At 37.3% G+C, this 26,804-nt stretch overlaps 1 protein-coding gene across 16 annotated transcripts in view; it reads left to right on the top strand.

The window, feature by feature from the left end:
• The window catches only part of EYA4 (EYA transcriptional coactivator and phosphatase 4), a 231,140-nt gene that overhangs the window by 70,200 nt on the left and 134,136 nt on the right, over window positions 1-26,804 (top strand). The gene's annotated exons all lie outside the window — the stretch shown is intronic.

The raw sequence follows: 26,804 nt of genomic DNA, 5'->3' as shown, positions 1-26,804 counted from the left end.
TAAGCAGATATCTGTTTTAGTAAGAAGTCAGTACAGAATATATTGAATAGTAGCTAAGTGTATAAGATTGATACTACCTTTGGCTTAAGTGTTATTGCTGCTCTGGGACTTAAGTAATTTGCTAAGCCTTTTTTTTAAACAAATATTTAAAGCCACGCATTAAAAATAGCACTACCACCTTTTTACAACTGACTCTACCCTTTTGTGGAGCTGCCTGCTCTTTTGATATGCAACTAAACAATGTTTGCATGTATGCAGAGGAAAGATGGTTTAATGAATTGGAAAAAATCTCTATATCACATGGTGAAAAGCAGTTTCCACACTTGCTCTCAATGTAAACACTTTAATATGTAAAGATTCAAGTGGGAAAAAAGATTTTTTTTTAAATGAGCCAGGTTCTGCATCTGTTAAGTATTCAGTAAAATCCCTCATTGTTTGAGGAATTATTTCATTTGAATACTGAATTATGAGACAGTGTTGAATATCCATAAAACTGTCCTTTCCTTATAAAAAAATCTTAGGTCTTAAATTTAAAATGGAGCATACCATAAGAAACAAATGAATGGATTTGTGTTCTCTTCCTATTAGGAGTAGATAGATCAGTCAGTGAAGGGAAGAGGGAAGATTGATAGAAGCTATGGAGATTTGGTGGTGGTTGTCTTGGTTCTAGTGTTGCAACCTATACAGAGAAATCTGTCTGGAGAGGAAATTAAAAATTGACAAGTATGAAGGAAAATCTAACCTGAGAAGCTGGATAGAAGTTCCATACCTATTTCCTATTAACATGGCTTTAAGAAGTGTTGCTTCTGAAGATAGTAGGAAAGATACAGTCCATATTCTAATAGTTGAGGCATTTTCTCATTACTCAGAAAAGAGGGACTGTAAGTCATCCTTATTTGGCATAGTGAAAGCACAAAGTAAAAAACATATATGTGATTGCATAGCATTGTGATTTGACATTTGATGCTTGAGAAGGCCTTCCACAATTGTTGCATAGTGAAAAGTAAAGCCTTTGGTAGCAGTAAGTCAGTCTATGGTAGCAATGCTGAATCGGTATGCAGAGATCTCAGCACCCTGCTATTTCTGTCCTATTTACTTGTCACGCTACTTTGACTTGAAAAGAATCTTGCTTCACTTTCTTAACTACATCTGCAATCGTGTACATGTTCATATTATACACCTATTAATTAAACTGAGTTAGATTGATTGCTAGGTTCTTAATTTCTGAGTGCAACCTTCTCAAAGACTCTTCTTTATGTTTAATTCTGTGAAAATTTGTTTTCATGTCAGTTCAAATCTCTTTTTAGTCAGTGTAAATTGGTAGTTTATTAATCAGAATCCTTTAATGTTTAAACTGATTTCAGAAAAGTGGTTTAACTAGCTGCTCTATAATTTACTTGAAATGTTGAAAAGTTTTCATAAACTACTTTGTGACAAGTGATTCAATGGTAAAACGGTCTTGGTTTATTGTAAATGTTTGTTATAGCTTCTTGTATTGTATTACATCAAGATGTATTTACTAAAGTTTCTTCTGTTTTTAAAGGCTAAAAGGAATGAAACGATCACACTATAATTCATATTTCTATATTAAAATGTAGTTATCTTGCACTGAGAAAAATTCAGAGTTCTTTAGATTCAGAGCTTTAAACTCTTTGGCCCCCAAGTGTTGAGGTGAAGGGTATTATTAAACTCTGTGGCTTACAAGATAAAGGTTCAAATGATTCCACTGTAATATACTTTTATTCAACTTAATATTTTTAAATGATAGAAAAGCAACATGAACTAGACCAAAAAAGCAATATCTTTTAGGAAAACAGTCGTTTGATACTAAATAAGGGATCTGGTATTCCCTTACATACACATAATTACCATTTTTTGACTTGGCTTGCTTCAGAACAAACCATAAGATTTTCCAGCTTGCTGATGATAACACAGAGAAATGGCAGGATAATGACATACAGAAATCACAGCCAATCAAAACTTAGCATGTTCAGACCTTGCCAAAGTCTCCGAACATTTTTATTCTGTCTGCCCTCAGTTTGCTTGTCGCTTTGTTTAAAGCAGCATCTTGGCAACCCCTGTTTGCCTGCTGTTGGTCACTGCCTTTGTTTGTTTAAGATTTCTCATCACAGAATCAGAGAAAAGGCAGAAAACAAATAAATAAACTTTGTTTTCAGCTGCAGCCATTGGGAGAAGCTGCGGGTGGAGTTGTAGCCTACTTGCATGTTAGGGTGTATGAATTTCATTCCCTCCCAACTCCCAGTTTACAACAGCCTTATCTGGCTGCTGATGGGCTTCCTCACAGCCTGGAATTTATAGAATTGTAGCAATGAAGGACGGAAGGGATCTCAAGAGGTCATCTAGTGCATCCCTGTTCTTAAAAACCTCCAGTCACAGGGATTCCACAAACTCCCTTTGTAACCTATTCCAATACTTAACTAGCTTTATAGTTAGAAAGTTTTTCATAATATCTAACCTAAATCTGCCTTGCTGCAGCTTACGCTGATTACTTATTGTCCTACCTCAGAGGGCAATTCCCCACGGTACCACTCAGCACCCTTTTTGGCACCTGTAAACTGCTGGACCAACATACTGGGGACTTAGTGGGGCCTACAATCTGGTCACAGGTTTCTAATATGGCAGGTCTCCGAATCTCCACTTAGTCACGTTGCATTTTAGGATGAATGTGCATGATTGTACTGTGTAACCAAAACATCATGCTCCCCTCCAGATATATATCAATACATAAATGAAAGCTTGCATTCTGGAGCACAGTGCTCAATTCCTTTACTCAATAATTTTGTGTCTGTTATAACCATTTCCTATGGTACTATGGCCCCAATTCAGGAAAGCAGTTAAGTATGTACTTAACTCTGAGCATGTGCTTAAGTACCTTCCTGAAAACAGATGCTTTCTTGAATTTGGATCTATATGGTGTCTCAGCTGAAATCTCTCACTTCGGGCCCATTGGGGGTGGAAATTGCAAGCCAGAAGGAAAAAGATATGCTTATCTGTCGTAACTTTTTTGAGAGTCGCAGAACACTTGTAGAACAAGTGTGATACCAAAGCTTTTGGGATCCCCATCAATGCTTAGACTATTTCACTTTTTGATAAAAAGTGTTCATCTGGGAGAAAAATTAAGTGTATATATTTTTCTTAAAATTTTGGTGTTATTCAGTTGAATCCATTTGTTCTGAATTGATGCAGTTTGTAATTGATAGTACATATAATTAAAATTCATGTTAGAAAGCTTGATGCCACGAACCCTATTAACAATGTAAAATGCTTCCTTTTCCAACTGGAAAGCACTTATCTACTCTTCATTTTTGAAATTTAGTGGTTTTACTTTTTTATTTTTACACTGAAATTAATTTAGTTAGTTTGAAGATCATGTGATCAGCTGCTCAAACTGTATTCATTGGCACAAACCCAGACCTCTGTTCTCTTTCAGAAGTGTTACAGCTGCAGTAAATTTGATTTCACCCTTGATAATATGTAAAATATATAGCAATCATGTATTACTGATTTAACTCTGTTACCTTTTAGCTAGAAAAGTCACAAATAATTTAGTTAAGATAAAATTTCATTATTTGCTGTGCATAATTATTTGCACCTACATAATATTTTTAAATTAAAACCAAGATTTGTTTGATATCTCATTGGGGAGAGGGAGGGTGAAATATACATTAGTTTGTATTTTTCATGTCATGTGCCACTTAAGCTAATTTCAGTGTGTCCCTATATTTCATTTTAGGACCCTGTTTAACACTTTAGGAAAAAATGCATATCAGTCATGACGGCTGTCTCATTATACTCATGTATATTTGGATATGTTTGGGCCTGCTAAACCCAGGGTTGTGAGTTCAATCCTTGAGGGGGCCATTTAGGGATCTGGGGCAAAATCAGTACTTGGTCCTGCTAGTGAAGGCAGGGGGCTGGACTTGATGACTTTTCGGGGTCCCTTCCAGTTCTATGAGATAGGTATATCTCCATATATATAGAATATGATATACATATTCAGTATAAGAATTCAGAATTCAAATTTTGAGTTCCCTAAGGTGAGGATATTGCACTGTAATTAGACTTTTATATTTTAACTTTGTGACTTTTTTTAAAGCTTTTGTATGATTTTTCTCTGACTGCTCCCATTTCAGACACATGGATCATTTCTTCTAACGTGTAAGTCAGACATATCCAGCTGCTATTTTCAGTATTTCCTTGTTCAGACAGGGACATCTCACGTGGCGTGTTATGTGCTCTGTTTTTTTGTTTTTGTTTTTCTCTCTCTCTGCAAGCATGCTTGGCTTAATGAACTTTGCTGAGGAGAGTCCCCTAAGAGAAGAACTTAAACTGTTAGAAAAAAGGAAGAGGGTGCCCTGCTTGGCAGTATTGAGTCTTGTAAAATAAATATCATTTGGGGTGTGAGTGGAAATCTGTACAGCTTTTTGCCTTTGTGGCAGAATTCTTCTCTGAAGATTAAGCTAATACTGACTGGCTGAAATTCACCATCTCTGTGCTTAGCTTGATTAAAGTATAGGCATAATTGAGTGTTAAGGTGGAAGGTATTATCCCTTCATGCTGCATACCAGCGTTAGAGCCAGTCAAAAACTGCTAAAATATGCAATTCAGCCACTGAGTCCCCTTTCCTTATCTCTGTGGGAAGGTTTGTTTAGTAGGTCAATATAATCACAGATCCATGCCATGTCCCTGCACCTCTCCCAACCCACATTGTCACCCATCCACTCCCCCCCTCCATTTTACCTTGATGAAGCCCCCATTACTAGATTCCCACACTTCCTTAGAACAGAGTATAGTGCTACATAATACAGGGGCTATGGTCTCCTCCCCCTTCATGTCCTGCCCTCCTCTAAATGGTAGGACAGCACTGGCTTTGCTGATCTTCACACTATAGATGCTTGTGGAGAGCAGGAGCAGTAAGATACAGACCTTTGTGGGAAGGGAATTGTTAATTCTAAAGCCTGTCCCCTTTCAATATCCAAAGGTATTACAACAGCATTCGAACAGGTGCCTCAGTTCATTAATTTTCCCCCTGAAGTGATAGAGTTTTGAATAAAGTTTATCTGGAAACAAAGGCTGATGAATGGAATCAGGAAGAGGAACACTCACTGTACAGGAAAACTTTGAAAACAAAACGTGACACCACTCCTAGTGTTTCATCCATTTTGTTTTATTTTTCTATTCTCTAAAGACTTAACAATAAGGCAAAACATGAAACAAAACACTCATGAGCAACTCTTTCCCTCCTCTTCTCCCCACCCTCCCATCCCCCTTCCCCTTCAGATTCTGGGAACCTAGAGTCCTCACTTGGTCCATTCGCTGCAGAGGAAGAAACATCTAATCTTTGTTGTTCAGAGCACTTTAAATAATTTAATAAGTGCAAGTGATTAAGACATTAAGAATTAAAATATCTTCAGAATCAGCCCCTGACAATGAGGAAGCATTGCCCAAGTTTCTAGGTGAACACACAAGTAAAAAGGCCTTATTTGCTTCTTCTAAACTGGTGAAGCTCTGTTGGAGGTTAACTGACTACAAAACAATTTATTACAGATGCCATACAAAATAAATATTGTAAGACAGTAATGCCTTAAAATGGTACTTTAATTAACTAAATGTGTTTTACTTTTCCAAAAGTGTACCTCTCAAAAATGGCATATGTTGGAAACACATTTTACGTAAAGACTCTTTGGAATAAAAATAGGCAGGTTTCTATGTTTATTGTATTTGAATTATCAGTACCATACTAACTAAAAGGTATCCAACACATTTTTTATTTAGTAATACATGCTTTTACTTCTTATCAGAACTAACTAAAAACAAACAGAAATTTTCAAAGTAGAAACTTCTGTTGAGAATATTATCTCTAGCATCTAACAGTTAAGGGTAAGACTATCTTTATTATGAGGGGCAAATGGGAAAATATTTACACCAATAAGTGCATTTCATTTTTAGTTAATATATGCAGCTTTAGATTTTGCCTAAAAGATGCCAGTTAAAAAACAGACGAACTGTTAGCCACTTGAAAATGCTGCTGAAAATTATGATGGTGGGTCCAGTTATATTAGAAGATAAATTGCAAGGAGTGGAGTCTCAAGCATTTGACCTGCTGACAAAATCATGGGAAATTTGTTCAGTGTTAAATCTGCAATGGGAAAATCTGTTTTTTACTAACATTTCTTATCAAAGGCTAGTTGGTCTTCCCATGAGTTTGTGTACTGTGCAAAAAAAAAAAGTTCCAGCAATCCACGTAGAAACAAGGCATATTATTTATAAAAAAAAATGACTGATAAAAGCCCTTCCAAATGTATCAGTGGAATAAACTATCCATTGGGCCCAGACTTTTCTTGACCATGAGTCTAGTTATAAACTGGGGGAGAAGGGAGAGAGAGAGAGAGAACTTGTTTATGCCATTTCTAAAAGTTCAGTGTCTGGAGACACTAATAATTATTTGGAGATCTCTTATGGCTTTTAAGACATATCCCTTCATATTAGTGGAATGAACATGGGGTATGGGCCAAGGAACAAGGAGAAGAGGCAAACCATTCAAGTGCGAGCTCCTGGAGGAATTCTGCCTCAGTTAGGCACTAGGACATTAAAAATGAAGGGCTAGATTGTTTTTCCTATGCTGAAATTCATTTGACATGAGATTGGAGCAGAAAGGTGTTTAAGGTAATTGAGAGCCACCACTGGTGTACAGTCCCTACCATTGACATAAGCAGGTGCAACTTGATTGAATTAATGTTGTTTCCCCTGCTTAAGTCCAAGGTAATTTTGGCCCTGTGTCACTGGTGCAGTTTACCATGCAACATGCAGCTGTCTACGCCTTTTGACTTGGACAATAAGAGAATACTGAGCTTTGCAGGTGTCTAAGATAGTCATCAACACTATTTGTTTCATAAATTTGTGTCTTCCAGTGTTGGATAGCAATGGCTGGAATATCTTCTCAACTTGGTGTTAAATCATCCATAACAAATTATTCCAGAGTTCCTTCAGGACAGGATAGCTAGAGATCTGGCACTCAGCACCCCAGCTCACATTGAAGGCAATGGGACTACTCATGCTTACAGTTCAGCATGTGCTTAAACGCTTTGCTGAAGACTAAACGCAGCCATTTATAGGAATGGATAGAAAAACTGACAGAGTCTCAATTTCTTGCTTTCAGGTTTCTTTCTAAGGCAGTGTTAAATATTAAACTTAGGATACAACCCAGTTCCTTTCTTTCGAGTTAAAATTTGATGCTGAAATATTTTTTCCGTCCACCTGCACTTGAATTATGCAATATCTCTTTTATGTATTAGCAGGCAGGATTCTGTTTTTCTGTGTCCAGGTTTGCCCTCAATCCAAAATAATATTTTTTTTCTAGAAGTATACTTGGAAGAGAAGGATCATCTTGTGAACCCACTTTATCATACAGATCTGACTGCATAATTCTGAAAATGAAAATTATACTGCACACCTCCGTTTAAGATTGAACATTAACTGTTTGATCTACAGCCCTTGTGTGGACAATTCTCATTGACCTTAACGTTTGTTACACGCTTGTGAAGACTACAAATTAATTGCCCAATCCTGTAATGTCTGTCATTGTTTCAAAGAGAACTCTCTCTGGCAGAAAAGGTCATTTCTGTTTTTTGTTCTTTCTAATAAATATCATTACTTGGTATCTTAAGGGCGTGTTTTGGTTACTGAATATTATTTCTGGTGTATAAGAGGGAGAATAGGAAGTGCAAGCATAAATGTGAACAAATTAAAGTGGGTTTTCACTGTCTTGCCAAAGTGAGATCTTAGGAGGAATGACCATCAGTCTTTGTTGTACTTAAGAATATCCGGATTCAGAAAACAATAGAATCCTTGAGCAAGTATTAAAGATAATGCTTGTGTACAAAACATATGAATCCTATAGGTTGAGGATGGAAGCAGAAAGGGAAGGGCTTTTCATTTGTTTAATGTAGATTTTTTTTCATAATAATTGTATGTATTGTTTAAAGAACTGACTATAGTTATGATACAGTTAAGAAATAAGCTATCATAGTAACAAGTATAATAAACTGTCATATTTTTGACAAGAGTAAAACATCCTTATCACTTCTTAAATAAATAATTACTCACAGCTATTCAAATTGTGCATGAGCTCATCCTTTCTGGAGAGTTATATTTAGCGTAATCTGCCACTCAGAGTAAATAGCCAAGGACCAGGATCAAGTCCTTGCACAAGTGACTAATGAACATTCAAACTTCCTAAATCTCCTAGGCCCAGAGCCACAAAGAGAATTAGGTACCTAAACCCCAGTTTTAGGCATCCATGTGGTCCACAAAACATCCCCTCTCCAGGAGTCAGACACCTTAGGTGCCTATGCCATTCTTGGAGGCGGAGGTGGTTGTGGTGCCTCCCTTATAACTTTTAGCCTAGTGGTTAGCACATTCACCTGGAATGTGGGATTGACAGTTTCAGTTGCCCCCTCTGACGGGAAGAAAAATTTGGACGGGGTCTCCTACACCTCTTAGGAGAGTTCTCTAACCACTGGACTAAAAGTTATAAAGGAGCTTCTGGCATCCCCAGCTCCTGCTTCAAGAATGGCTGAGGCACCTTTGCTGTCTGACTCCAAGAGAGAGACACCTGACTCTGATTTCCTTGCTTGTGTATGCATAGTTGCACTAGCTCTCATCGAGTTAGTGCCAATATAAATAGTAGTGTAGCTGAGATAGCAATGGTAGCCATAGCAAAGGCACGGCTGAGCCGGGCTGAGTACATACTTGCCTGAAAATGATGGGTATGACTCAGCACAACTCAGCCATGCCTCTATCAGTGCTACTGGGGCTACAGTGCTATTTATAAATGTGATGACACCCCAGCACATAATGTAGATGTAGTCTACGTGACTTTTACACAACCTGTAACAGTGTCTGTTGCCTACAGGAATAGAAACAATTCTAAGATCACAGTCCCATTGAGGGTTTTTGTTGACAAACCTACAGCTGAATGGTTTGAGTCGGTATCAGAACCCCTACTGCAGTTACAGCTTCAAAATTTTAAATTTGCCAGTTATACTTTTACGTGAGACCTTCTGGTAACACTACAGGCCTTGAGAAGGAAGTTGCAGGTTTTTCTTCTTCAAAATGGATCTTTAAATGAGTTATCTTGTGGATGAACGGCTGTCGGAAGCAGAGAGCTGTAGTTTTACCTGTAACATACTTTTCTTCTTTGGTGCATTTTAGTGATCATGAACTTTAGCATAAGTGGTACCTTTCTTGTATTGACTTATCCTTTAGAAAACCATTAAGCCATAGCAGGTTGTGAATTATCAGGTTATTGATGGTGCCTCAGGCAACTTTAGTAATGTGAAATTAGCACCATTAGCTTATTAATGAATGCTGTTAGTACAGTTGATTTATTAATTTTTCATTTAATGACAGAAATCTTTTAAAGAAAGTCTTGTGGGGTTCTGTGCAATGTATCCTTTGCCATGAGATATAACACATTGGAGAAAATAGTAGAAATGCCTTTTCCCCACTGTTCTGAATATTTTTGTCATAATATTTTTTTTGGAAAATATTTTTCTTATATGATCCCTGGTTTTATGAGAGACCCTTATCACTTCCCTCTTCCTGGCCCCTATTATTATGGCTGTCTTGGTTTTCTATTCACCTGTGGTCGGTGTTTCAGTGACTACTTGATGTCTTGCTTTCCATCAAAAAAACTAAATTGGAAGCCAACTTATTTATTTATTTACTTAAAGTAGGCCGTGGGCCACTGACTACTAATACATCCTGAAGAGTTGGAGAAGCAATTTATAGCTGTCATTTTCTCCCCTGAAGATACCTTTTCTTCTCTTCTTCCTCTTCTCTTCCCTCATCACACTCTACCCTCTCACTTTAAAACCTTAAGAACCTGAATTTGGAATCTTAAATTAGCTCAATTCAGGTCTCTAATCTAACCTTCAATTTCAATACTGCCTGACCACCTTTGGAGCAGTACCTAGGCTTGGAGGGTAAGCAATGGTTTCCCTTTGAAGTCCTAGTATACCTTCTCCACAGGGGCACTAATGTTAGAAGTTTTGTTTGATTAATAAATTTGAACCCCCCCCCTTTTTTTTTTTTTAAATTGCCAAGTGATACCTTTGTGTCCAGGTCTTCCTTAATGGGTGTCAGTAGCAATAGTAGTGAGCAATGGCCAGTCCTGTCGGTAAAATGGCAAAATCTGTTAATTGATCCACCTGGCAAATCTGTGTCATCATCAGCATTATTTAAAAGATGGCACAAATGGTGACATCTGGGAGCCAATTCATCATTTAATTAAATTATCCTGTAATGAAATCTGCCATAATGAGATTAATTTTAATTATTAATCAGGAGCTGACATGGGCACAAGACACCATAAATAATAAATGAGAATTGTGTCTGCTCAGTTTCTAAGAAAGGACCTACTTCACAGCAGCAGTGCTTTTTATGAAGCTGTGCTTGGTTTTTGCACTGTTAGAATTGTTGAGTTGGTTTTCATTTCAAAGTATAAAGAAACAATATTAATCAGTATATACATACTTGATGGCAGTTTTGAGGTTTTAATTTTGTATTTGATTCAGGGATTTTATTGTTAGTCACTTCCCTTTTTCCAGAAAGTAACTTAATTTGAATGTGTGTAAATAAAAGATTTGAGAGAGAAATATTGTAAATATTATTTTTAGTGTGGTAGTGCCCGAAGTGTGCTGTGCACTTTCCAACAGATGAAAACTCAGTCCGTGCCTCCATATATATATATACATACTAATAGGTATCACCAAGTTCTGCTAGAATTACCACCATGATTCAGATTGTGTCAGTATTTGCATCATAAGCACTGTTTGTTACGGGTTTTGTGACCTGGCTATAAAACATTTCTCTGGGAAGTACCTTAGTATTTAAGGGCTGATACTGAAGAAATGAGTCTTTGTGGGTACTGGCCACAGACACTGAGTGAGCTTTATATAGCCATACTAAATATGGGGGTGAAGTAAGGGTGGCATGGTATGGTATTGCCACCTTTACTTCTGTGCTGCTGCTGGTGGTGGTGCTGGGTGGTCAGAGAGTGGCAGCTGCCTGCCGGGCACCCAGCTCTGAAAGGGCAGGGTGGGTGGAGAAAGCAGCGCTGCCACCAGCAACAGCGTAGAAGTAAGGGCGGCAATACCATGATTGTGCTTCTATGAGTATGTACAGTAATTTCCTATAGCTTTTTGGGGTGCTACATAGCATGAAATATTTTCAAAGGAGGCCCAGCAAAAAAAGTTTGAGAACCCCAGATCTAATCTATGGTGAAATAGCATGGTGAGGTGTACTGAGAGAGTCTCTGAAAGACGTCAAAGAAATGTGTATTTAAGACTGAAGTTACTAACTGGATGGCCATTCTTGTGGCTTATGCTAGTTTAGGACAAAAATGGAAAATAGTGCCAGGATATTGATAAGTGTTGGCATGAGCATTTTTGTGAATTAATGAACTGAGCGCTATATAAACTGCAACTTAATCCAGAAATTAACGCAGCAAAAAACATGCCAGTGACATTAGCGGAAGTGATGCTAACAGTCAAACACTTACAAAATGATAAAGCACCTGGTCTTGATAACGTTTCGTTAGAACTGCTAAAAAGTGGAAGCCTGGATTTAGATAACCAGCTTCATAAAATTGATTTAAGTTTGGAAAACTGGTCACATTCCATATGATTGGAAAATGGTCTGCATCAACCCTTTTTTCAAAAAAAGGAGAGCCATGAGCAAACTCAAGTTATAGGGGAATAACACTGGTGTCAGTCCCTGGGAAAGTGTTTATGATCATGCAACTGAACCTGCTGAAATGTTGTCTCAGCCCAAAAATGAGAGACAACCACTGTTGTTTCTGTACAGGTTGATCTACAATCCATGCTATATAGGCTTTGTGGAATGGTATCAATGCAACAATAGGAAGTTCACATCACATTTATAGATTTTGCTGCCACTTTTGACTCAGTGCATTGATCGGCACTATGGATACTGCTACCAGTATGGCATGTCTGAGGAATTAATGTGCCTACTGGAGGAACTGTACCATGGAATATTTAGCTGTGTGAGGGTCAACAGTTGTATTGCAGACTGGTTTTCAGTAGAATCAGGAGAACGCCAGGGATGTGTTCTCTCACCTATGTTAATTAATGTTCTAATAGACTATCTATTGACAAACTTTATTGAGCCAAAGTAGGAGGTGTGAAATTCAAAGATTCATCTTTTAGAGGATCTCAATTATGCAGATAGTATTGCCTTACTGGGAGAGACTACTGACCAGCTACAGATAATGCTCAAAGTGCTGTGAAAAACTGCACAATCTAGGGGATGCAAGATTAGTGGTGATAAAATCAAAGCTATGTGTGCCCCCCTCCCCAAGGTAGCCCATTGATCCAGTTCATTTCTAGATTTTTGGGAGGGTTACTGCAAAGACTCCATGTTCAGTGGATTTTCTTTTAAAGCTTTTGCTTTTCTATCCAGCTCATCCTAGATGCATTCAGTAGATGACAGTATGAGGTACATAGTGGCTAGTCTTTACATTTTTAATAGGCTGTCCCTTTTTTCTATAAATACATGTTAAGGTCTGGAGAAATGTTTAGTATCATTGTTAAGTTGCAAAATTAAACTTTGGCCAGTTGGACACAATCTATCTGGAAGAACATACCTCTGAAGCATACTGTAATAGTCCTCTTTGCACAGGACAGCTGTAATTTTGTACAGATACCTAATTGCATTGGCTCAAAGTCAAAACAACTCCCAGACCATTAAGTTAACCTCTGTTTAACTGCCAGGAAGTGTCTGTTCCCCAAAATTTGTAGGCTGAGATAAACTGTGCATTTGGACTGACACCTTTGTAACTTTTTCAAGGTTAAAAGGCTCTCTTTAGGAGTTTAAAGTAGTTGCTATTTTTTTGAAGCTGCCTTTACAATAGGTTTATCACCGTAGCATCTGAATCTTCTGCTTTTGATATGATTAGGTCTCTGGTTATTTCATTTTTGGTTTGTCCATATTTGCTTCATTTGCAAGAGGATATAAGTGGGCATAAGGAAGTCCGAGTTGGTGTCGCTAACATGCAAAGAAGCTGTAACGTGTAAATGTGACCAATCTAGACTTCCCCTGTATAAGGGGGTTCAGGTTGGTTTAATTTACACACCTAAGAGACAGAAGAAGGTGTAAGTTAACATAGGAGATGGACTACTTATTAATGTATCTTCCTGTAGATGCTTTTTTCTTGTTATACCCTTTCTTCCAGCCCTTCAGCATGTCAGCAGCACCATCTTAAACTCGGACTCAGTGAAACTGGATGAGCCAAATTCAGAGGCAGTATGAAAAGGGGTTTACACAGGTAAAAGGGTGTATCTAAGTCACAACATTAGACTCATCCCTGGAAGATTCTAGGGGGAAATTTTTGACATCACCGGACTCAAGAGACTAAAACTGAGCAATTGAGCGGAAAAGGTATTTTAGTCAGACTGCTTAAAGCTCTTTTTGGGTCTGATCCAATCCCCACTGAAATCAATGGTAAGGCTCCCATTGACTTTAATGATGTAGGACCAGACATGTTGTTTTTAACACCTATTTTACTTAAACAATAAATGAACATTTTGGAGAAAGTGCGTCATTGTACCCCAAGATTCAGTACCCCACCTCTTTCGTTTAAAGTGTGAAAGCTTATAATATACTTGCTTTTAGATTCCCAGGAGTTTCTCCATGGAGGCCAGGGAAGGCCAGGCTTAACAATGTTTAAAAAAGTTTTAAAAAGTTAAATTCAAACAAACAAAAACCCCACCACACACAAAAACACCCAAAACAGTGTTCCCCAATATCCAGTTCTCCAACTTTTTTAAAAACAGCCCTTTGCAGGACACTTTTAGGGTAACCATTGTTAAAGATGCCCAGAGTAGTTGTTCTAAAAAGAAAACTGCTTCCTAAAACAGACCTGAGCTTGAGGAAAGTATGTGATGCTCTGTAGGACAGACACATCTGATACCAAGATATCAGACCTCAAAACAGACTAATAAAACTGAAACATGAATATAGTACATTTCCTCATTCACTGAATTTTACATTAATGGAATGAAATACAGTGAAGAGGTAAAAGCAAATAAAATGCTAGCAAACATTCTTGAATGAATAAATAACTTCACTATTGTCACCTTGGACTCCAAGTCTTTTTCTAAACTATCTGTGAAAGCTTGTACAAATTTGAAGGAGAACTTCCTTCCTCCCCTCTCCCCCCCCATCTCTGCTTCCTTATCCCAGTAGGCATTCCTTGATCATGAGTTCTCAGGAGAATTAATTCAAATAATCATATAAATATCCTCAAGCAAATCCAAGACATGATCACATTTCCATCAGAATTTTATGAAACTTTTAATAATTTGTGCTTGTTCTTCAAGACTCTCTGCTAAAGTTTTTAAAGAAATTTGATATCTTTGGATCAACATGAAAGATGTAATCAAAGTCACTTAAAATGGCAAGGATGTCTTTACATGGATGAGCTTTAGGTCTATATCCTTCCTCAATAGAGATTTCAAAATTGTGCCTGAAGCGCTGTCAAGTTGTCTCAAAAAAGGCCTGCCTGCACTAAATCACCTTGGGGTAACATTCAAAAATACATGCAACTGAGAAATCAGAATAAATTCTCAAAGATGCTTTCTTGCTACCAATGTCTGCTTAGTTAGCATTTGACATAATTGATTATCCTTGGTTTTTATAGCTTTAGGAAATTTAGATTTGGCTAATCTTTCATTAATTAATATAATGTTATAGTATTTACAATCCTGTTGTTTCAGTTACTATGAGCAACTCCTACCTCCTTTACGCTGGAGAAAGGAACTAATCAGAATTGTGCCTTCTTTTCATTTCTGTTCAATGTAGCTTTGGAATCAATGGCCATGAAAACCCAGTTTTTCAGGCATCAAGGTCAGGATATTTTTCTCTCAGTAATCTACAAAATTTCGTTCCTAAATTCCTGCCCAATCCTCAGAGTCTTCACAGATTAAAAAACAATTTGTGAAAAAACTACTTTTTAAGCAATTTTTAACTTTACCTTCTATTCAATCCCAGTTTTAAATTGTCAATGAACTGAATTAATTGTACATAAATCTCCCCTCTGACTTTAAGAAAATGGCTTTTATTAACACTGATTTATCTTCAAAACCAGTCCCCAATCTCCTAGATTGTTGGAAACTTTGTAGCTTTCTTTTATGGTCTATGTAGTAATTTAATGAAGATTGATCCCTACGTTCCTACTCTGAAAGTATGACTTTAGGAAGAATTTTCTGTAATATCGATCTTTGCTTCATTTTTATTTGCCTTGATAAACCTACAAGATTTGCTCACAAAATTCTTGAAAGCCTTGCCAAACGTTTGGCTCAACTTACCCGATAGAAGTCTTTATCATCTTTCATATAATGTCATATGAAGAGACATCAGTCATTGTTCAAATATTCAAAGTCACTGTAGTCTTTTATAACTACTTTTCTAAAAGAATCTGGCTGCTCCATTTTGTGCACTACCTGCTATTCCATATGCTGTCCTACTGCTCCCTCCAAAAATCCTATTTTTCATTTGCTTCTGGGTCATTCTTAAAAGAATCGTGGTTAATCTCTGGATCCTGTCTGTGTTCTTCTCTCAATGTATCCCTTCTGATTTTGAAAACCAAGCTAGTCATCTGTGGTGTCATGTTTTGTTCTCTGTATGATACAACTTGTAGAATCCATAAATTTGAATTTCTCCGAATTAAAGGACAAATATCAACTTCAAAAATCTCTGAGTTTTTACAATAATGTAATCAGTTATGGGGCAGAATTCTTCATCTATTGAAGCTGTGATTGAGATGGAGGGTGCCACTTTTGCTGGGGTTTGCAGTGGGACCCTTGTAGGGCATCATGAACTGCCTTGGACAAAACCTGGCCAGTTATGAGGCTCTGCTACAACAGTGTACAAGAGCTGTAACAGAGGGGAAAATCCCTGCCACAGGATAAACAGAGCTGAACACAATCTTCGAACAGATATAGAAGCAATAGAAAGAAGGTTCGGAGACAAGCAATAAAAGGTAATATATGTGTGAAAAGACTTCCCTGTAAGGAGAGATTGAAAAGTTTGTGACTTTTAGTTTTGAGAGGAGACAAATGAGGAGTGGGTACAGTAGAGTTATACACAGCACTGTATGGGTGTAGATAAGATAAATTGAACACTCCTATTTACCCTTTCTCATTATAAAAGAATTAAGGGAAATTCAATGAGATTGAAAAGTAGCAACATTGAAACTGATAAAAGGAAATACTTTTCTACACAATGCATAATTAACTTTTAGAATTCATTGCTGTTAGATATAATTGAGGCTGAGATTTTGGTGGGATTGGATAGACAGACTGGACATCTGTATGGATAATGAGAAGATCTGCAGTGATATTAGATAGACTTGAATATTTTTTAGATGAGATATAAACATTTGTGCTTCAAGGTATAAATAAACCAGTAGCTGACGGGATCAACCTCTGGGTAGGTGATTCTATAATTTGACTGAACGGCAGAGATTCTTGCACCTTCTTCTGCACAATATGTTACCACTTTCAGAAACAGATCACTAAGCTACACAGACCAAAATTCTGATCCAATATGGCAGTTCCTATTTAGTGATCTAGGAATAACAAAGACAGTGATCTCCTGGCTGACATCTTCAAAACTGAGCTGTCAGCCAGCACTAGAATGCATAACTCATTGGACCAGATAATTTTTCTTTCTCTCACTGTCCACTGCCCCTGCTTTGCTCTTATATAGAAATTTGTAGCAGCACTGCCTACCAAGTCTGGTTTTGGTCTAGCCACTGTCTCAGTTTCTCCCTCTTAGGTTCCTCACTAACTTTGACAGAAGTTTTCACATATCATATAATACCCCTTCTTGGGGTCCAAGTTTGTTAACAAACTTCAAAAGGAAACAAGAACTAATTAACGGTCTCAGAACTGTTGGTGCAGGGTCCTTGGTCCTGTCCTTCTTGAGGCTTTCATCTAGTAGACTTGTTCTCCAAACTCTAGCCTTCCTAGTTGTCTCCTGATTCCTACACTCCCCAGGCCCTCTGCCTGTCATATAGGGAGCATTTCTTTGTGTATAGCACCTCATGCAGACCTCCTGTTCCTTTGAGTCTCTCCCTGCTCTTTCTCGCGCACAAACTCCCAAAGCTGCCTACCCAGAGCCCCCTTCCCCACCCCCCCAGCTCCCCGCAGGCTTCTGTCTTATGTATACCGCAGAAAGCGTGATTTTACCATGTGACCCACCTGTCATGTGACATTATTCATATTCTCCATCTCAGAAGCTGAATTAAGGGTGTCACAGGCGAGGCTGGACCCATTTCCCTTAAAGGACCAGTCACCCTGTGACAATATTGTTGTAATCGGAAACAGCCTTTTTCAGTGACACTCTCCTCCCATCCCACCCACCCTCTCATACTTAAACCCTTTAACCTCACAAAGGTATTTAAGTTTTCTAAATACATTTTTGGGGCCCATTCCAGACTCCCTCTTCTCTCTCAGCTATTCCATGGCAGCTCTCAGAGGGTGGGTACCGTGGGAATCTATGTAGCGCTAGATTTGCTCAAGCTCTCTGCCTTCATGAGCAGTTCTGTAGGCTGTGAACAGACATAGAATCCTTCTCAACACCTTGCATGTGGTGCCCAGCTCTGCTGAGTTTTGGTCGCATTACTGTGGAGCCTGTATGTGTGGCTTCAGTGCCCATTATTTACACATACACTGTAGATGTGGCAGGATTCGTCCCATAGTAAAAGATAATGTGTTATTGTTTTACTGTTGATTTCAGTCAATAATGGTAACTTGACCTCTCTCTCTCTTTCTACACATCTCAGAATATTTCAGCTATTACTTAATATTTCCAAACACTTCCTTGAGCTCTTGTTTGGTGTGCTGTTGTCTTTGTTGTAGTATCTATTAGTGCATTTATTTATTTTCTTTATTTCCTTTTTCTGCTTTTCATCTTTTCCTTCTTCTTTAAAAGTTTTCCCTCATCAGATTGTGTTAAATTCCTGAAAAAAATTGAAGCTGGTCTTGTGGTTCAGGCCCATCTCTAACTGAAAGTACTTTGAATTAATATACTTGTATTAGAATGGTTACAAAACCACTGGAACAGTGTTTTGTATGTTTTTTTCAAGAATATCAAGGTGCATTTTGTATATTTCTAGATTGGTCTTCACCATACATTACTTGCTTTTCTGTTTTGAGAACATAAAGTTTTGCAAATTTGAAAAACAGAATATAACTGATTGGAAATCTGAGGAAGGAGCCTACAGCCATGTTTCAAATTAAGGCCATATTCCTGCAAAGAATTACCCAAATGTCTAACCCTGTGTACTATGAGTAATCCCATTAAAGGCAATGTGACTATTCATGAGCAAAAAAATGAGTACATGCATAAGTCTTTGCATAAGGTGTATTGTATATACTTATTTGTACATAAACAATTTTATTTTAAAAAACATAGTTTAATTAAATGTGAATCTCTAAACTTTTTTGAGGTTCACTAAAAAGTTATGAAAAATATAGTTACATATGTATGTGTGTGAGAGAGAAAGCAGGAGGGAGAGAGAATATCTGTACTTGTTTTGTGTGACCAATGACCGGTATCAAAATACTACCTTCAAAGCTGAGAAAAATCTCTTGGCTTACTACAAGGAAATACCATTAATGTTTTTTGTCTGTATTCCATTAAGGGTTGGCAGTTGGTTTCTAGTTTGGATAAATACTTTGTTCACCTGAAAAAGTAACTAGTTTTCTCTCAAATTCTTTTATTTTATGCATATTTCCCACTCAATACCAAAACAAACAACAACAACAAAACCCTAAGAACAGTCTTGTACATTTTGCGTTCCATATTGAAAATGTTCACTGTTTGCATGTTAGCAATGATTAAAAAGCCTGTGGAATAGAAACCTATTCAGCACCAGGAAGTTGATGCCCAGAAAACACTTTGTGGGAAATGTTCTACTTACAGCTATGTAGATAGGAGAAAAAACATATTACAGATTTTTAAAAGTGATGCTATTTTTATATTTCCCATTTTGAAACAGTTTATTCCAGGGCATTTGAGCTGTGCTCCGCCTCCGCTCCAGCTCCAGGCAAAAACCTGCAGCTCCACTGCTCCGGAGCTGCTCCATGCTCAAGCTCCGGGCTCCGCTCCAAAGCCCTGGTTTATTCCTAATGCATGTTATAACCAAGCAGTAGTGTATTATACACCACCTTAATTAAAACCTGTTAATTATTTTATTAAATGTTATGATATATGACTCTTTATTCTTCAGTGACAGTATACAAATCCAAATGCCGTTTTTTTGGTTAATCTGCATCTGTACACTTTTATTTCCACCTATCATATCCAGGACTAGATCTTATATACCTTATTAAAACTAAATAATAATTCCAAATGTATGTGCTGATGCTGAGAAATTGGTAATGATGATGGAGAATGTTTGCTCTCCAGTGATAGTTGCTTGTAAGATAACTTACCTTTAAATTTTTGGTGAAACTTCTGAAATCTTATATTTTTTTAGTAGGTTGGTGTTGAAATCCATATCCTGCTCCATATTCTGCTCTCAGTTCAGCAGTACATCCCTGTTGACAGTATCCTTATATGAGTTCAATAGGATTGCACCATGTAACTGAGAAGAGAATTTGGCTCACTGTATTGTAACTTTTTTATACATAGAAAGACCATGTAAAGTATGTAATAAGGGCCAAATTTTGCTGGTACATTGGGTATCAGTGTGGATTAACACCACTGTAACTTAGAGAATTTAGAGAACTATTTGAACATAAGTGGACTTTAACAGTATTGTCCCTCAGTGCTGATTTTAGGGTAGAATGCTTATAAAGTGCTATAGGATTCTTGCATATAGAAGAGTTCAGAAATGTAAAATTTGTTGTTTGATGTGTTCAAGGGGCATTGTCATTTTTACTTCTTACCTAAGGAGTTTTATGAGGGATACGTTTAGTACAGTACTCTCTGTTGATAAAGCTGTTTTTGGAAGCCGCATTCTGCTCTGTTATGCCCTTCCATCCCAGATGAAATCAATGAGTTTGCATGGGTGTAACAGAGAACAAAATGTGTCTTGCAAAGGATTTTTAATAGGGCTGTTGATTAATTGCAGTTAACTCTCACGATGAACTCAAAAAATTAATTGCAGTTTTAATTGCACTGTTAAGCAATAGAATACCAATTCAAATTTTCTACATTTTCATATATATTGTATTCTGTGTTCTAATTGAAATCAAAGTGTATATTATTTTTTATTACAAATATTTGCACTGTAAAAATGATAAACAAAATAAATAGTTTTCAGTTCACCTCATACAATCTTTGTCATGAAAGTGCAACTTACAAATGTAGATTTTTTTTTGTTATATAACTGCACTCAAAACCAAAACAATGTAAAACTTCAGAGCCTACAAGTCCACTCAGTCCTACTTCTTGTTCAGCCAATCGCTAAGACAAACAAGTTTATTTACATTTACAGGAGGTAATGCTGCCATCTTCTTATTAACAATGTCACCAGAAAGTGAGAACAGGCATTTGCATGGCACTTTTGTAGCCGGCATTGAAATGTATTTACATGCCAGATATGGTAAACATTCATATGCCTCTTCATGCTTTGGTGACCATTCCAGAGGGCATGCTTCCATGCTGATGACACTCGTTTAAAAAAAAATGTTCATTACATTTGTGACTGAACTCCTTGGGGGAGAATTATATGACCCTTGCTCTGTTTTACCCACATTCTGTCATATATTTCATGTTATAGCTGTCTCAGCTTTTACATTGTTTTATTTTTAATGCATTTTTTGTATATAATTCTGCATTTGTAAGTTCAGCTTTCACGATAAAGAGATTGCATTACAGTACTTGTATTAGGTGAATTGAAAAATACTATTTTTTTTTACAGTGCAAATACTTGTAATCAAAAATAAATATAAAGCGAGAACTGCACTTTGTATTCTGTGTTGTAATTGAAATCAATATATTTGCAAATGTAGAAAACATCCAAAAATATTTAAATAAAAGGTATTCTATTATTGTTTAACAATGCGATTAACTGCGATCATTTTTTTTAATTGCTTTACAGCCCTAATTTTTAACATGGTTTGAAACCAGAATACAGTAGCCTTAAATTAGAGGTTGCTTTTAAAATGTTACAAAGAGGGAGGCTTTTATTTTAGTTGAACATTAAGCTGTTGCTAGATTTTCCTCATGGAAAAAAGTAATAAAGGACTGTAGTGTAACAGTGCAGAAAAAGGAGCAAGTTGCTGAAAGCTGGATAATTTGGGGATATAGAGATGTCACTTCCTCCCTTTGCTAGGCTGTGAAATTCTTTGTAATTCCCACTGGTAAAGCTGCCAACACAAACAAAAAGACCCTGAAACTTCCCCTAAGTCCTTTGATAAAGTAGAAAAACATATAATTGGTGGAATGCCTTTATCAGTGTAATGCTTGATATCATCTCTTAGAAGCATCATGGATAGAGTAGAAAGGTGTTATGTGGATCCAGAAGGAATATAAAAACCTAAGTAATCGTGAGAAAAGGTTGATAAAATATGTTCCGAAGCAAAAAATTTTTACTAAGCGACTTTAACAGAAAAATCAGCCTTAAAAAATGCAGAGCATTAACTTGTCTCACAATTGCAGTATTTAGAGTCCAAATGACTACAAAGATATATTTCTGTGTGATATCTTAAGCTTTTTATTAGCTACTTAGTTTTAAGTGAAGTATCTTTAAAAGAAAAAGGTTGAGAGATCAGTATTTAGTTTAAACTCTCAGCAGTAACTGTTTTATGATCTGATTTATCTGTTAACACATGGTCAACCTTAAACATAAATGTAATTCTGTGGAAAAAGCTGTAAAAATTCCCTTTATGAAAAAGCAGTGGTCTATTAACCTATCCTTTTCCCTAATTTTTAACAGAATTTTATGAGAACGTTTCACTGTATGCCCCGCATAACAGCATAAAAAATCAGAAACAAGAAAAAAGCTATTCAGTACATAAAGCTGTTTCCAATCAAGGGCCAGTTAACGGGCCCAGCTTAGCTAGAGAGAAAGGGTATCATTCTCAAGTACCCACCACAGCTCAAAGAGGAACCAGACTTTTTTCACTGTGCTGTGCTGTGTGACTGAGGCATGACATTAATTTTTAGTTAAAGTTCCATTGCAATGCTTGTTTGCAGCACCGTCTGTCTGCTTAAATGATAAAATAGGCAGAGCATGTACCATTTGGAAGCATTGCTTTTTCTGTAAGGTTGTTTAAGGGCCCTTTTGTAGTACTTCTAAAAGTTAGTGTCCGTATTATTAGTGACTTTTTTTATATATGGGTGTAAAATATTGTGCAGTGCTGAAACTTTGCATACAAAAAAGAGGTCAAGTAAACTTTCCTACTATATGTTTTGGACATGGAATTTCACTTGAAAGAGAGAAACATCTAAATGGAAAAACAAATATAGTGAAACCTGTACAAGGGACCACTGTCATTACGTAAACTCTTAAAAGTTTGCCCCCAAATATCATTTAATTAATATAAAATACTGAGTGCAATTCTCTGCCATCTTTCATAGGAAGACCACCTCAGTTAAGCAATTGTTTTTTTGTTAGTCCATTGAGATGGCCACCTAATTCAGGTTTCACCTTAAATGAAGCTACACATAGGATAGGGTTTAAGGGCTAGTTGAGATGAAGGTCTCTTAAGTATTAATTCACACACTTCTAAAAATACAGATTAAATGCTACTGAAGAAATCAAATCTTATTTCAAGCTTTTCTTAAAGTGATTGGACTCCTTTGCATTGCTCAGGTGACACAAAGGAACCTAAAACTGGCCGTAGCTAACCAGCTGAGAATTCTCTTGGTGTGTGGTGTAAGGAGTTCTCCATTGGTGTAAAGATGGCATAGGCAGCTCCTACACCAACTGGACTTCAGTCCTGGGATTAGGGTGTGTCAGGAGTGGGATGATGGGCATGGGGATAGAGTGCCTCTGAACTCTGCTGGTTCTCAGATGCCTTGTGGTCCTTTAGGCACCATAATGAGTGGGTGTAAATTGCTTTAACTCATGCTGGGCCCAGGGACAGTGCATTTTGGCCCTCAGTAACAGGGAGCTGTAGCTAGCTCCCTGATGGCCTTCCCCATCTGTGCCACATAGAAGAGCATCTGGTCTTGTAAATTCAGCAATTGTTTAATGAGTATCTGAGTATGCTCAGGCTTCAATTGGGTATTTTAATTGTAAATTATAGAGATGCCAGATCCAGCTTCATATTTAAGTTTGAGTTTTGCACTTAAAGCAGGGGTGCAGCCTCTTATGGTGTATGAAAAATACAGCATATTCTCCCACAAAATAACACTAACTCTTCTGAGAATATAATACGTTTTCCGAGAATATAATACAGCTTGCATGTATTTCTTCTGAGAGCAATAGGATAGTTTAATCTAATTGATCAGAACAACACTACAGAAAAGTGTTCAACACAAGAAATAGGGTATCTTGCAGCCAACTGAAAAAATGGAGAAACTTGAGATGGGCAGAATGTAAATTACTCAGATTTAAACTTGTGCAGGACACTAACCCACTATTCTTACTAAAGACTCTTTGGACGTTCAGTGATTAAAAATGGTCCAGATCTCACCAAAAGACTTAAAGCAAAAGCTCTGTACATTCTATCTTCTCCCTCCCAGCCCCTTCCAAATATTTTGAAAAATAAAATAGTTCTCCAGCTTTCACGTGCATGCAAAAATAAAGCTGGAATATTTATCTTCACACTGATAGAACTTTTTAATATCTGTTTCAGTTCTCACTGGTAGGCAAGCAAAAATGTGTTTTTTAGGATGTTCAGTTAAATTAGCATCAGCAGGCATAAAACATCATGCTGCGATCTTACTAGATTTCACATGCTAAACTGAGTCAAGATGGGCCATTACTTGAAAGGGAGCTCATCAGTGGAAGCCAAGGATGTTGCAGGCAGTGATGTTTGTGGCTGGGTAGGTGAAATGATCTTTTGAATTAGACTGAATCAGTGGTCAGCATATGAACAGGTGCTATGTTGCTGGAGGCACTGACTTTCAGAAGCAACCCAGGAGAAGTTGCAGAAATATTGTAGTAGATGAACTAAGTGAAAACAACAGATGGTAAATAGTCTTCAGTGCAGAGATCGTGTCTTTATACACTTAGTACAATAGGGCCCTGATTATGATTGGGGCTTTGGGGCACTATAGTAACATAAACATCTAGTAATAATTAGCTGTATTTAGTGGGTTGGAATTAAATATTTTTTGCAGCTTTGCCTTCAGTGTCTTCTAAATCTGAACCCAACATTCTAACCTATTTTTTAGAAGAAATAATCTGTAAAGTGTTTTCACAAAACAAGTTCTTGAAACTGGATACCTATTTCCAAATGCTAGTACTTTTTAAGGCATCTGGAATAATTTCAGTAGAATAACCCCAGGCTAGATGCAGCACTGCATTGAAAAATGCAAGGTGGAAATCTAATGTAAATTTGCAAATTCTGGGGACAGTCATTATTTTACTGAAGCCAATGAAAAAACCTGTCATTAAGTTTTCAAGGGGTGGAAAGATTGCAGCATTGTCAACTCTCACAATTTTATCATAAATCTTCTGATAGTTTTTTTTTTTTTTTAAAAAACAGCTCATGAAGTTGTGTACTTACATTAGAATCTCAGTTTTCATTTTTTAAAAGTAAGTTTCCAGCCCTCCTGGTTGTGGGAAAAAAGTTGGAATGTGGGACACCTAAAGGCTCACCAGAAAGCAAATGAAAAGACACGATATTTATTATATTTTATAATCTCAGGAACTTAAGGTCAATTTCATTATTTTGGGGGGATTTAATGGTTTTTGAATGCTTGGTGTTGGCAATGTTAGGATTGGGGTTTCTGTCATATTAATTTGCATTACAATGTATAATGCATGTGTGAGTGTATGAATAGACACAACATTTTGGGCAGTTTAAATGTTTGTAAAATTTGATATATTAAAGTGTCTTTTCCCATGAGTTCAGTAATTTACCCAGTTTGCTTCAGTTTTTTAAAGCATTTGTTTGCTTTAAAGAGAACTTTTTTAAATAAGATAAATATTTTGAAAATAAGAACAACAAAAAACCTGTTTGGAAGTCCACTGCAGACCACTGGAAATCAGTGGTACTTGTGCCTCTCAGTCACTTAGGTGCTTTTGAAAATCCCACCTGCAATAATTAAGTGCACTATGGGGTGCTCTTTATCAGGGAAGGAGGCAAAAGTGCACAGTAGTGGTAAAGGGTTTGGAAGAAGAGAGCATTGGCTCTGCTGCCAGCTCTCCTTTTTTCTGTATAGCTCACAAACCCAACATCCCCTTCCCTTCCCCCATGATCTCTGTATGGTGTTGCAGTTATGAGAGAATTAGGGAGGTAATGGAGCAAAGTGGTGGGAGGTGACTGAGATCATGGTCAGACTCAGTGTGGTCTGTTCATCTTCTGACTGCAGTGATGTCCAAGCACATCTCCAGGCAGAAGCGAATGCTTAGAGTAGCAGCACAGTGGAGCCAGGGGTCCATGGCTGGGACTCCCTGGTGCTGCAGTAACCCACATATTATATTAACAATAACAATAAAGATATTTATTTAACTCACCCTCTGCATTTGCAAGCAAGACCCTGCAGAGAAAAGTTAGGCTGTAACTGTTAGGAGGCAAATCTAGAAGCAGAACGGGTTCCCCAAGATCAAGAGGACCAGCCGGGTTTGCAGGCAATACCTCTTCCATAACTGTGTAAAAGCAGAACAAAATCACAGGAGAGAAATCACATCTGTGGAAAATGGTTCCCTCTTAGTCATTTCAGTTTGCAGGTGCAGTAGTCTCCCGGTCATGGAGATGCTGAGGAGGTGGTTTTCTTCGCTTGTATGAAGGAGGACGCTTCTTCTGGATAACCTATTATAGAGGCACTACTGATGTTATTAATGATTATTACTACTTTGTCTGCCATTTTCTCATTTTTTATACATTTAAAAATATGACCTTTAACATTGTATTGGGTCAAATATTGCCCCCATCATTCAAGGCCCAAAAAACAATGGAACCATCTTGATTCTGCTGTGCCAGGAGGAGGCGAAATGCCCATGTGCTGGAATAGTGGGTTATGTGAGTAATTGCACTGTTGCTCTGTGCAAAATGTCAGGTGGAAGGGGAACCTGATTCTGTCGCACACCAACTCCCATGGGGTTTCCCCTGTGCAAAGCCCCTTGGCTGGGTTTTTTCCTCAAGGAACAGGATTTGGCCCTGAATTCACGTTGTCTATATATTTTCTCTGGACTTCAGTCTTGACTTTCACAGTATTTTCCATGGTAGCTTTTCCTTTGTCTTTTAATCTAATGGTGAAATAAACCACAAGTGCTTACTCATGCTATAACTTCAACATCTGACATGTTGATTATTATAGCAGTTAAGAACAGGGATCGGTCTAATACTAACGTCTAACACAATATTTGAAAGCCGATTATACGCTCCCCAAAACTTTACATATGCTTCAGTGGATTTTCATTGTCAGAGAGGCAGACCTATATTATACCACATAATACAATAAAACGAGGATTAGTTGGTCTTTTAATACTTGAGATAATTACAGCTGACAAGCACCTGTTTAAGGAAATGCTCTTAGGTACACTGAGTAAAAAATCTAAACTATACTTCCATGAAGTTTTCAGTAGGAGTTTTAAATACACAAAACAGGTATCTGAATATAAGTATTTA

This window comes from Mauremys reevesii, linkage group 3 (assembly GCF_016161935.1).
Source record: "Mauremys reevesii isolate NIE-2019 linkage group 3, ASM1616193v1, whole genome shotgun sequence".
In the NCBI taxonomy this organism is placed as follows: Eukaryota; Metazoa; Chordata; order Testudines; family Geoemydidae; genus Mauremys; species Mauremys reevesii.
Note: the sequence above shows the minus strand (reverse complement) of the source record. Positions and strands in the feature narration are given on the sequence as shown.